We start from the raw sequence: 14,538 nt of genomic DNA on the forward strand, positions 1-14,538 counted from the left end.
ATTTAGATTATGGTCCTTATTAAGAAGGAAATAACTAAGGCCTAATAGATAAAATGAATTTCTAATCAGTACTTGAGGGTTATAAAAATTATTGACACATTAGGATAATATGTTTTAATTTACTTGAAACCTGGAATTGTTTATTTTAAAAGTTCCCATCTTTTTCCCTTCTAGAATAAAATACTTTTGTTTCTTAAACAGTTTAGTTCATACATATATTTATTCAAATATAAAAAGGGGATGCATGCACTCTCTCCACAGAGAAATTTTTCATAACAAAATTCATTTATGAAATGAAATTTTAGTTAGAAACCAAGGTGTCCTCCTAATAGCTTCTCTGAAAACATGCATTTTAGGACAACTCAAATGGTATAAACCACTCTATATTATAATTAACAAGTAATTCTTAGTATTGTTGCAGTTCAATTACTTAGACAAAAAAATGGCAACTTTTGAATACAGCTGTGTGAAATCATCATTACTTCATAAATTTTGCAAGATTATGAATATATTTTCTTAGCTATCAAAATTATGATGCTTCTAGGACAAAAAAGTTGAAAGAACGCTGAACATGGCCATAGCTGTAGACTTGTAAACAAGAGTGAATCTTTTTTTTTTTTTTTTTTTTGTCTTTTTGCTATTTCTTGGGCCGCTCCCGCGGCATATGGAGGTTCCCAGGCTAGGGGTCGAATCAGAGCTGTAGCCACCGGCCTACGCCAGAGCCACAGCAACTCGGGATCCAAGCCGCGTCTGCAACCTACACCACAGCTCACAGCAACGCCGGATCCTTAACCCACTGAGCAAGGGCAGGGATCAAACCTGCGACCTCGTGGTTCCTAGTCGGATTCGTTAACCACTGCGCCACGATGGGAACTCCATAAGAAGAGTGAATCTTAAATAAAGATTAATAAACAGCATGATTTCATATTAAAAAGTAAAAATAAAATATCCCTATATTCATACCAAATGAAAGTATTTAAGATAGAAACCTAAACAATATTTTGAAGTAAATATTTATTATTGTGATGCTATCCATAACTATTTTGGATTTTAAAATAATTATATTTATATATGTATGTGTATGAGTATGTAATTGTATATATATTTATGTGTATTAGAATATGTATTTAATATATTTATACATATTTATTTTTAAATATAATATGTATATACGCATGCACACAGAAAACATATCACTCAATTAAAAATGGAATCTATTAGTAAGGGTGGATATATGTTTTAAGATGTGGCATATTTTCTCACTTTTAAGACATGGAAAATTTTAGAAGTCAGAATTGAAGATAAAAATATTTTCATGCCTGAGTGTTTCCCTATATTTTTACTGTAGCTTGAATTCTTGGATCATGGAGTATCCTTGTTATAAGAAGGTGAGTCTCAGAGAAGTTTAATGATAGATACAGATAATTTTAGCTAAGTAATTAAAGTGGTAGAACTAGAACCCAGTTCTCCTGGCTCCAAGGGTAGTATTTCCTCTATTATATTGCTAAGTTTTTAGACCACATTTCTATTTGGGATCTTGCATTTTAGATTGATCATAATTTTTGGATTACTGAAAATATTTAATTAGGCAGGCACAAAACACACTGCTTAAGATATAAAGGAACAGACATTTACTTTGATACTGTCAGGGTATATCACTGGAGAGTGAATGTCAAATTCTTTGATGTCAAGCACAAGCTATTCTTAAGATCCAGTACCAACCTTTTCTTTTTAATGCCATATGAGTCCATTTATTTTCAGTTTGAAGAAACGGCAAAACTTAGTGGCAGAAAAATTAGTCAAACTGATTGTCAGTTTCTAGGATTGGGACAGGGGTTGTTTGCAAAGATGCATGAGAGAGTGCCTTGGAATGATGGAAATGTTTATTTTTATTGTGATAATAGTAAAAAGGACTGTGTACATAATGAAACCACTATTAACTGAAATGAATTTATTTTGTGTAAATATACCTCAATAAATCATTTAAAAATAAAAGATTATTACTATTTTTTAATAAAAATACTTTTTCTCAATTTAAAAAAAACTTTGAAAACTTTATTATATTAACCTATTGAGACATAGCTTTATATTTATGCTCTTTTATATAGTTTATTGATGGTTCATAGTTTTTCCTCAGATAAATATGACATACTTCTCATTCAACATCTTGAATTTTTTATGTTTGGTTGCTGTTGTGAATGATAGATTATTTTTTAAAAAATAGACTCCTTTGGAATAGTTTTAGGCTTGCAGAAAATTGAGCAGTGAGTAGTTACAATATACCTTGTCCCCTTCTTTTCCTTCTTAATTTCCCCTATCAGTAGCACATTGCATTAGCTCTCTGAATTTGTTAGCATTTATGTTAAAATATTAAAATATTATTATGTTCACTGCTACATTGAGATACAGTTGACATATAACATTGTATAAGTTTAAGATGTAAGACGTGATGATTTGTTTTATTTACCAATTGGAAAGTGATTACAGGAAAATGGTTAGTTAACACATCTAGAACTCTACATGATTCTGTGTGTGTAACAGACAAATAAGGACTAAGGAGTTTGAAATAGTAATAAAATTCCTCCTAACAAAAAAGAAGTCTTGGATGAGCTGGTTTCACTAGTGCATTCTATCAAACATTTAGACACAAATTAATGCCACTCCTTCTCAAATTCTTGCCAAATTTTGAAGAAAAGGAAATAATCCCAAACTCATTTTATGAGGCCAGCATTACTCTGATACTAAAGCCAAATAAGGACACTACAAAAAAAGAAAACTAAAAGTCAGTATCACTAATGAATATAAATGCAAAAATCCTCAACAAAATACCAGTAAACCAAATTCAACAACACATTAAAAAGATCATAAAAAAAATCACATACTATGATGAATTGTGATATATATCCTTGGAGTGCAAGGATGGTTTGACAAAAGCAAATCAATAAATGAGATATACCACACTAACAAAAAGAATGATAAAAATCATAGGGACATCTCAATAGATGCAGAACAAGCATTTGACAAATTTCCACATCTTTCTTAATAAAAACTCAGCAAATGAGGTATAGAATACTTCTCAACCTGATAGGCCATTCATGATAAAGTCATAAGTAAATCATAATCAGCAATGAAATGCTGAAAGTTTCTCCTCTAAGATCAGGAATAAGACAAGGATGCCCACCCTTACCACTCTTATTCAATATAGTACTGGAAGCCCTAACTATAGCAGTTAGGCAAGAAAAGGAAAAGGCAAGTTATCCAAATAGGAATGAAAGAAGTAAAATTGTCTCTGCTTGCAGATGACATAGTCTTATATGCAGAAAACCCTAAAGATATTACCATAAAATCTAAGAACTAAGGAACAAATTCATAGTAATGTAGGATACAAAATTAATATACAAAAAAATCAATTACATTTCTACATACTAACTATGAAATACCTAGAAGAGAAATAAAGAAGATGATGCCATCTACAGTAGATTTAAAAACAATAAAATACTTAGAAATTAATTTAACCAAGAATATGAAAAACCAATACAGTAAAAACTATAACACATAGATGAAGAAGACACACACAAAAAAATGGAAAGATATCCATATTCACATATTGGAAGAGTAATCTTCCAATTATATATATGACTTCTAAGAGTCATATATATATTCAATGTAATTCCTATCAAAATTTCAATGGTATTTTTCACAGAACTAGAAAAACAATTCTAATACTATATGAAACCACTAAAACCTTAATAGCCAAATTAATCTTGAAAAAGAAGAACAAAGCTGGAGACATTATATTTGGTATCAAACTATGGTTGACACTTGAGAGGTGGGAGGCCAATACTCTGTGCAATTGCAAATTTACAGCCTGCTGTCTGTAGCCAAGGTACCTCTTTTGCAGATTCAACCAAACAAGGATCATGTAGTATTGTGGTACACAAGTAGTGAAAAAAAATCCACATGTAAGTTACTCATGCAGTTCTAAACCCTGTTGTTTAAGGAGCACCTGTATTTTACAAAACTATAATGATCAAATCAGTGTGGCATTAAAAACAGACACATTGAACAACAGAATTGAAAATCTGGAAATAATCCCATGTATATATGTGAACTAATATTTAACAAAGGAGCCAAGAACACTCAATGGAGAAAAGATAGTCTTTTCAATCATGGTGTTTGGAAAACTGCATAATCACATGCAAATGAGTGAAATTGGACTATTATTTTAAGTCAACTCACAGAAATTAACTCAAAACAGATTAACGACCTAAATGTAAGATTCAAAACCCTAGTAGAAAACATAGAAAAACATTGGTTTTGGCCACAAATTATTATTTTAGTTTAATTTTTTTTTTTTTTTTTTTTTTTTTTTAGGGCCACACCTGTGGCATATGGAGGTTTCCAGGCTAGGTGTCAAATTAGAGCTGTAGCTGCTGGCCTACATGACAGCCACAACAATGCTGGATCCGAGCTGCATCTGCAACCTATACCACAGCTCACGGCAATGCTGGATCCTTAACCCACTGAGCAAAGCCAGGGATCAAACCTGTGTCCTCATGGTTGCTGGTCAGATTCATTAACCACTGAGCCACGATGGGAACTCCTTGGCAACAAATTTTTAGATACGGCACCAAGCCACAAGCAATAAAAACAAAGATAAACAAATGGGATTTCATTCAACCAAATAATTTCTGTATAGCAAAAGAATCGACAAAATTAAGAGACATCCTACAGAATGGAAGAAAATAAAAGGACTATGGGACAACTGTAAAAGACATAACCTATGTGTAATGGGAATACCAGAAAGAGTAGAAAGGGAAAAAGAAACATAACAAATATTAGCAAAAAAATGACTGACAATTTCTATCAATTAATGTTCTATATTCTTAATGTCAATTAAATATGCATTCAGAAAGTTCAGAGAACATCGACAGGAAAAATGGCAAAAACAAACTACACCAGGGCATATCATTTTCAAATTACAGAAAAATCAAAGATAAATTAAGTCCTGAAAGAAACCGCTCCAAAAACAAACCCACCTTGCTTACAGAACTTCAAAGATAAGAATTACATCTGACATTTCCTCAGAAACCATGCAATCAAAAAGAGAGTGGAACAAAATATTTCAAGGCTTGAGAGATTAAAAACATCAACATAGAATTCTGGAACCTATGAAATTATCATTCAAATGTGAAAGAAAAATATTTTCTTAGACAAACAAAAACAGAAGGCTTTTTTTTTAACAGTAGATCTGCTTTACAAGAACTGTTAAAAGAAAACCTTAAGAGTGATAGAAAAAAATAATAATATGGGTTAGACTTGGAGCTACAAAAAAAGAAGGGAAGTGTATAGAAGAAGGAATAAGTAAAGGTAAAATAAACTTTTATTTTTCTTACCCCCAATTAATCTAGCAGAAAATGGTCTGTTCAAAATAATAACAGCAAAGTATTTTATTGTGCATGCATATATATGTATACATGCACATGTACACTTAGGTATGGTTTTATATAAGTAAAATAAATTACATCTATAGTGCAAGGGATAGAAGGAAGGAATAAGAATTATTTTGTTATTTTAAGGCACTCACCCCACCTGTGATGTAGTATATAAGTCAACTCTCAATAACCATAGTTTATTGTTCTTGAGAACCCCTGCAGATACAAACATTTGAGGATGGTCAAGTCCTTATATAAAATAGTATTGTGTTTGCATATATCCTATGTATATGCTCTTGTACATTTTAAATTATGTCCAGATAATTTATAACACCTAATATAACGTAAATGCTATATAAATAGTTGCAAACACATAGCAAATTCCATTTTGCTTTTTAGAACTTCTGGATTTTTTTTATCCAAATATAACCCTCAGATGCAGAATCAGTGCATCCAAAAGCTCAACTGTATAACATTATTTAAAAGTAGACTTGGATTAGTTGTAAACTTATATTAAAAAATCTGAGGCAACCACTAAACAAGAAATGTAACAAATACTAAGATAGGAGAGAAATGGAGTCACATAAAATATGCAGTTAAAAACCACAAAAGACAGAAAATGAGAAGATATAAAGAGTCATCTTTCCCAGAAGCTTCTTCTAACATTTTAATATTTATTTACTTTCATTATTTAGATTCATATACCACAATCATACTTTTGTTCATCTTCATATTTGAGTAGTCTGATATAACTTTTTATCTTAAATCAATTTGCATATTTTAATTTTCACATTGAAGGAATGAAAGTATATAATATCATATAATCATATTTTAAATATTCAATTACAAAGATGAGTCTAATAATTTGAAAGACTTTTTAGTTTAGTTACCAGAAGTTTTTTAGTTGATAAAGAAATCTCAGCTATAAGATATAATAAACATAGATATTCCAAGTAAGACATCTCAGAGAATAAAGAAAATTTTTAAATAAATCTTGAATGATCCTTTTGTTCAACTCATCAATATTTAAATGAAAAACTTCCCCCTAGTTATTATATAATCACCACAATTCTAATTAGATAAAAAAATAGTAACAGTGGAAAGAGAAGTAAATATGTTTAAAAGTTATGATGTGCCCTTTATGATTTGATGATTATATGATTTCAGATCATGACTTTATCAGATTAGAACATGTCAGTTTTATGAAATTTTTGCCAGTGAGCCACAATAAAGCATGACTGAGGCACAGCATATGGTACTATAATGTATTGCCTAATTATTTCCATTAGGTACATTTTTTTAAAATGTAAAGTGATCATGAGGAAAAATAAAACTCCAACAATAGCATTCCAGAAACAAAACTGATATCACTAGTGTGTCAATTCAGCTTGAAAACATGTGTAAAACCATTAATTTAGTAATTGTGATAACCTAAAAAAAGCAAGTGATCAAAAAGTAATGTAAAATTCACTTCATTTCAGACATTACCTTGCAAATTTAGGGGAAATATAATTAGAAAATCACTTAAAAAGTAATGTTGAGTAAATAATTCTAAGATTATTTGAATATGGGAGATTTACTAAATCTCTATATAGATATAAGCCTATTAAATATTGAATTTTGGGAGTGACATAAACATTAAAGCACAATATTTTCTGGTGAATAAGGAATACAGAAATCCAAAATCATTTAAGACTTTCATGATTTTAATCTATTGAATAAAATCAATTCCTGCAAGATATTATAAAAACAAAATTAAATTCATCCCTATTTTTAAACATTAAGGCATTTTCCAGTATATCTTAAACACTGGCATTTAAATAGTTATTTTCTGTCCAAAGATTATGAGTATTTAAAAAGTGGAGTCGTCCCTCTGTATCCTCATGAGATTGGTCTCAGGACCCCTGCAAATATCAAAATCCACAGATACAGACCCTACAGATTAGGAAGGCTGACTGTATAGTCTATTCTTTCAAAGAGTGAAAATATAGGAAGGTGAAAATTCTCTCTGTTGAGTATACACTAATGACATAAAAGCAGGTTAGGAATTGCAAATCTGAATGAGGACCCTGAGAGTTTAACCTACATTTTGTGTGCTAGGCATATTACTAAATGTATCTCATGTGCTCTTTTAACCTTCATTATCTTATTATTTCACATTAGAACTAGATTTTTTTGCTTGTTTATAGACATAACATTAAGACTCTGACTGGATAAAGCACATTGCACAAACAGCAGAAAAATATGAGAATCAGAATTCATCGTAAATGATCCTGTCAGCAGGTTTTGACAAAGCACATAGAACAACCAAAATTAGAATGAGTCTTTTTTGTGGAATTCCCGTCGTGGCCCAGTGGTTAACGAATCTGACTAGTAGACCATGAGGTTGCAGGTTCGCTCCCTGGCCTTGCTCAGTGGGTTAAGGATCTGGCATTGCCGTGACCTGTGGTGTAGGTTGCAGAAGCACCTTGAATCCCATGTTGCTGTGACTCTGGCATAGGCCGGTGGCTACAGCTCTGATTTGACCCCTAGCCTGGGAACCTCCATATGCCGGGGAAGCGCCCCAGAAGTGGCAAAAAGACAAAAAAAGAAAAAAAAAGAGTCTTTTGAGGATGACAAAATGGAAAAATGTGGAAAATGGAAAAAAATGGAAAAATGCCCACTTTAGGAATTATTTTGCGAAGTCAAATTTCTCTAAGCTTTATCATGAAATGCCTGCTTCTCTGACCCCAGTATTTGAAAATAGTACATTGAAAATGGTATAACTTTACAGTTGAATTTTTTTTTTTTTTTTTTTTTTAGATACACACACAGAATATGGATCCAGGCTAGGGTTAAATCTGAGCTGCAGCTGCTGGCCTATGCCACAGCCACAGCAACAAGGGATCCGAGCTACATCTGCAGCTTATACCACATTTCGCAGCAACAGAGGATCCCAGACCTATTGAGCAAGGCAGAAATCAAACCCATGTCCTCATAGATATTAGTGGGGTTCCTTACCGCTGAGCCACAATGGGAACTCCTATTTTGAATTTTGACAAATCATCATTTTAAAGAGAAAGAGCAGAGGAAATGATTTTTTTCTTTTTCTTTTTTTTTCTACTGAAAAATATATAAAATTTAGTTATTGCATAAATATATAAATTAAAACTTAACAGTAATTCAGATATCTTCCAAAATACGTGTTCTAACCCTTCCTTATCTATCATAAGGGAGTATACAACATTAATTTTCAACCCCTTTACTATTCAAAGTGAGAGGGCATTAATCCTGATGGTATTCCCCTTGAGCTCATGAATTCCACATATGTCTGTAAGTTAAATTTAGTTAATAGAGAGATCAATAGGCTAGACTGTCAGAAGTTTTTTGGTAAAGTGACACTAATAAAAATGCAACTCAAAATATTGATTTCTAAATTTTGGTTATTTTGCCAGCAAATTACTCACAGATGATAACTGAGGAAGAAATGTGCAGTGCAAAGCCCATGAATTTAGCATGTTTATCTTCTGACAAAAAATTAAAAGGAACAAAAAACTGAAAAATGATCATGGTGAAGCATCCAATATAAATCGTCTTAAGTTCAACATAATAGGCAATCAATGTGCTTATTGTTCTTATTTCTTTCTTACTGTAGTATTTTTCTTTTCTTTTCTTTTGTCTTTTGTCTTCATAGGCCCGCACCCACAGCATATGGAGGTTCCCAGGCTAGGGGTCTAATCGGAGCTGTTGCTGCCAGCCTATGCCAAAGCCACAGCAATGCGGGATCTGAGCCGCGTCTGCAGCCTACACCACAGCTCATGGCAATGCCAATCCTTAACCCACTGAGCAAGGCCAGGGATTGAACCCTCAACCTCATGGTTCCTAGTCGAATTCGTTTCTGCTGTGCCATTACGAAACTCTGGTAGTATTGATGATACAATAAAAAGAGTCTCATGGAATTGAAGTTGGAATTACCAGGAGGTGGATAAACTACCCAATTTGACACTAAAACCTATTCTATTGCAAACCATGGGTATACATAAACCATAGGTAATCAGAAGGAAGAGATTTAAGGGAGTTGACTGGGTTTTGCCACTTACGAGAAGACTAAGTACATTTCCCTCTTCACCAATCAAGTTGGGCATTATTTCACATGTTCCCTATTTATAATTAATCGTGAATCAAGTGACCATATACACTTATATTTTTTCTAGGCCCTCTATTCTGTTCCATTGATCTGTCTTTCCTCACCCAACACTACGCTAATTACTGAGGCTGTATAAAAGGACTTGATATGCAGTAGAACAAGTGTCCATTTTCACTTTTCCTCCAAAAGTGTCATGACTATATTTGGCCTTTGCATTTCACTATAAATTAGAATCAGCTTGTCAATTTCTATAAAACAATAAATTTATTAAACTGAAAAAAATTGGAATTGTCAATTGAATTGCTTTGAAATTACTGATAAATTTTCAATAAATTGACAGTTTTATAATAAGAAATCTTTCAAACAATAATTATGGTATATATCTGAAGGACTTTTTAGTATTCCAGATGATTTTTCAATTTGTTTCATAATTTTCCATGTAGAGGTTTGGAGACAACTTTTCTTTGATTTATTCCTAATAGTTGATTTTTCATGTTGCATTTTTAACAGCTTTATTAACATATAGTTGACATACAAAGAACTGTATATATTTAATTTATACAATTTAATGAGTTTGAACATATGCAAATATACATGATATCATCACCACAATCAGGGTATTTAACAAATCCAGCACCTTCCAAAATTGCTTTGTGTTCCTTTGATTTTTGGTGTGTGTGTGTTAAGAACACTTAATGTGAGTTCTACACATTTAACAAATTTTGAAGTGCAAAATACTACATTGTTAACTGTAGGCACTAGGTTATACAGAAGATCTCTAAAATATATTCATCTAGTATACACTTGGGACAAGTCTCCATTTGCCCTATCTCCCAAGATCCTGACAACCATTATAATATTCTCTGCTTCTCTGAGTTTTATTGTTTTAGATACCTTATATAAATGGAATTATGGAGTATTTGTCCTGTGAGTGAATTATTTCATGTAGCATACTGCCTTCTAGATTTGTCCATATCATCACAAATGGCAAGATTTCCTCCTTTTTAAGGCTTAGTAATATATCATTGTATGTATATACCACATTTATTCATCCATGTATCTGAGTCAATATGTGGATATTTCTTGATTATTTGACTAATGCTGTAATGGACCTGGGAGTGAAAATATCTTTTTAAGATCCTGATTTCCATCCTTTAGGAAACATACCCAGAAGTAGGGTTGCTAGATCATATAGTAGTTCTATTTTAAGTGTTTCGAGAGGTCTTGAGCAATGCTGTTTTCCATAGATGTTGCACTATTTTCACTGCGTGATAGTAAGAAGTACAGGGAACAGACAAATCTTTAATCTGACATTTAAGCTCAGAAGTCCAAAGCATCACTGTCATAGTTACTAAAACAATTTAAAAGCCTTATCATCCACCTGTTAGAGAATATTTTATTAGGAAAGGTATCATGACTCTCATACAAGTATGAATAGCACTGAAAATACAACATATCAAAAATTTTTTCTTTTCCTTTTTTTTTCTTTTTTTTTTTGGCTTTTTTTTGGCTTTTTTAGGCTGTACCCACAGCATGTAGAAGTTCCCAGGCTGGGGATCCAATCTGAGCTGCAGCTGCTGGCCCACACCACCACAGCCACAGCAGTGCAGGATCCAAGCCACATCTGTGACCTACACCACAGCTCAGGGCAACACCATATCCTTATCCCACTGAGTGAGGCCAGGGATCAAACATGTGTCCTCTTGAGTACAAGTCAGGTTCATTACCACTGAGCCACGATGGGAACTTCCTCAAGATTTTCTATAACATTAAATATTTATTCAAAGGAGAATCAATGAATGTAAATAGTTAACCATGAAATCTGAAATGAATTTTCAAACAGATGCAAAATAGGTCATTATCCATAGATTAACAACGATTAACTTGTATCCAGTAAAATGCAAGTACTTTGACATAAAATAATAAATTATATTATTTTCTACTGTATACTTATAAAGTATTTTAAAGACAATGGAAAGTGGCAGTAGAGAGAACAACCAATAATATTATTTGCCTATTTTGGTTTTTCTCAATTTTTCCTGAAATATCTGCTTGTAGAAAGAGGTTAGGCTTTCTAATTATCACATTAGAATTTCAGTATTAACACTGCTGTCCATATCATATGAGTTTTCTATGCTCCCTAATCCTCTACCTGTTCAAAGCCATTGTTTCTGATACTTTGCCAAGTCTCCAATCACCTGATCATTAATTCTCACAACAATCTTTTCTCCAAAAGATGGGTCCCAAATACCACATCTCCAAATTTTTCATAGGATAATCCCTACTAAGAGAAAAGCTTAATATTCTTTTCATCTTCCAGTTTGGCTGTGCACTATTCCTTCAGTACATATTCACCTCTATTATTGGTTTATGTCAATCCAGTTCCCTATGGGATACTAATTCTCCCTTGTGCCCAGTGACTCCACTACTAGTCATGTAATGCAGGAGCTCTGTGTGAGCTTTAACTTTGGACATTTTTATGCTGCTGGATTCACTCCACATGAAATAATCCTCTGCCAGTTTCCATATTATTAATCTGTTTCACTGTTTACAGTTGTACCACAATTTTTACCACAATTTTAATATTACTTTATCTTAGATTGATATCTGATATTTATAAGATATACTTTTGCTTTTCTAGAGATTTCTTTGGTTTTGGGGGGCTATTTTGAGGATATTTTTAGAGCTTGCAGGGAATCTATGTGATAACTTGTTGAAAATTGATATTTTTACAATAATATTTATTTTTATCTATCTATATCTATCTATATATATATAGTATTTCCCCTTATTTATTTAGGTCTTATTAAAATTTTTCTCAATCGTCTTTCTTGTTTTAAATATAAAAGTGTTAAAAATAATTAAATTTAACCCTTTGCATTCGCAATTGCAAATATCATTTTAATATTATATTTCTATTGTGTTTTTTATGCATATAGTGCTTGATGCAAAAAAATTTAGTGTGGCTACTTATTCTTGGATGTATCCTATTGTCTGATATTACCAGATTTTTGGTTAGTATATGTATATGGCATATCTTTTCCATTCCTTTACTTTTAAATTTTTGTATCTTGGAAATTAAAGTGTATCTTTTATAAATATCATATAGTTGGGTTTTAGTTTAAATGTTTTGTTTTTTTGTTTATTTTCTAGTCTTTCAATTCGTTTTATGGTAGACTATTACACCGATATGTGATATCTTGGAGTTTATATCTACCAACCAGTTCTGTGTTATTTATGGTGCTAGATTTCTTTTTGCATTTTTTACTTACCTGATTTTGCATCAGCCAGGTATTTTTGCGTCATTTGAATTTTCTCATTATCTTGACTATCCACAATCCTTAGTTTTCCTTTGGTTGCTACTCTAGAGATTAGAATATACATATATTAGAATATATATATGTATATATTTAATTTTCTGAGCAATAAGAGAACACTTTAAGAGTTTAACTTCTCTTCTCTTTTCTACAGTTACTGTGCAGAAAGAATTAACAAAGTAGGCCTGAGGCTTCTGTTCTTGGAATAGCCTGCTTGGATAGCATCTGGAAACTGATTCTGAAATGCTCCTTAACTGATAAGTTGTTTCTCTGTGCTACAATATGATTTATAGCAAACATCTGCTTTCCTTCCGAGAGTCTGGTATTGAGCAAAGCATACCCACGTGAAAAGTTCCTGGCAAAACACTAAACTCTTGCGTCTCAGATGGACCTCTCTGGTTAGAAACACTGCACTATGATGCTGTATGTTATCTGCTATAGGATCAATACACTCTGTGTGATCACTCATGCAATGAAGAGAATATAGGAAGCCTTCACATGGATTTCTCCAGACTCTGCTTATATCATATTCCTTTACTGAACCAGCTGTGTATTTGCTGCTACTGTGTATGATGTTACTGTGTTACAATGCTACTGTGTTTTTGAAATAATTCTGAGTGATAGGGACAACTATGCTGAGTCTGTGAATACTTCTACTGAATTATTGTAGATGTGGGTGGTTTTAAGAACTCTGAAAACAATCGCCATATATTTTATTTCCACATATGTCTTAAACTCCATAAGACTTTATCACTATTTACATAAAAAATCATTGTAGGAGTTCCCGTCGTGGTGCAGTGGTTAACGAATCCGACTAGGAACCATGAGGTTGCGGGTTCGGTCCCTGCCCTTGCTCAGTGGGTTAACGATCCGGCGTTGCCGTGAGCTGTGGTGTAGGTTGCAGACGCGGCTCGGATCCTGCGTTGCTGTGGCTCTGGCGTAGGCCGGTGGCTACAGCTCCGATTCAACCCCTAGCCTGGGAACCTCCATATGTCGCGGGAGCGGCCCAAGAAATAGCAACAACAACAACAACAACAAAAAAAAAAAGACAAAAAAAAAAAATCATTGTATTTCCTCCTTCCTTTGCTATTCTTTCATATATTATCTATGGATTCATCTGTGGTTATTTTTCTTCTGCCAGAACTCTCTTTAATAGTCCCTTAATACATACACATTCTCTTAGTTTTCATTTTTCTGAAAATATCATTATGTAACCTCTATTTAAGAAAAATATATTTGCTAGGCATAGGATTCTAGGCTAGCAGATTTTTTCCAGCACTATTGAAATGAATGATTTTCCTGTAGGTTTTAGGCTTTTATTTTTTATTTTATCAGCAGTTTGCCCATGATAAACCTATATGAGGTTTCCTTTATATTTGTCCTGTTTGCAGTTTAAAAATCTTATTGAATCTACAGTTTGGCATATTCAATCAGCATCTGAAAAGTTTTACCCAGTGTTTTAATAAATGTTGACTTCTTGTCTCTATTCTCCCGGTAAGACTCAAATTACACATATGTAGAAAATTTCCCCACTTTCATACTTTTTGTTCTGGATTTATATTAGGATTCTTTCTATGGACCATATAAATGTAAGTTTTATATGTTTTTAATCACTTCATATTAACTCAGCCCAGTGTCTTCTTGGGCTATAAACTCACAC

General features: G+C 32.6%; 1 long non-coding RNA gene across 1 annotated transcript in view; it reads right to left on the minus strand.

Moving 5' to 3' along the window:
- LOC110256450 (uncharacterized) overlaps positions 1–14,538 on the minus strand; it is a 966,327-nt gene that overhangs the window by 80,109 nt on the left and 871,680 nt on the right. Inside the window, exon 2 of the long non-coding RNA XR_014823581.1 lies at positions 12,834–12,925. This is a non-coding gene — a long non-coding RNA (uncharacterized LOC110256450). The remainder of the gene's footprint in view (positions 1–12,833; positions 12,926–14,538) is intronic.

The sequence above is a fragment of the Sus scrofa genome, chromosome 13 (assembly GCF_054392235.1).
Source record: "Sus scrofa isolate SSC_HxYL_T2T_F1_AM1 chromosome 13, Sscrofa_HxYL_maternal_Yorkshire_Landrace_v2.0, whole genome shotgun sequence".
Classification (NCBI taxonomy): Eukaryota; Metazoa; Chordata; class Mammalia; order Artiodactyla; family Suidae; genus Sus; species Sus scrofa.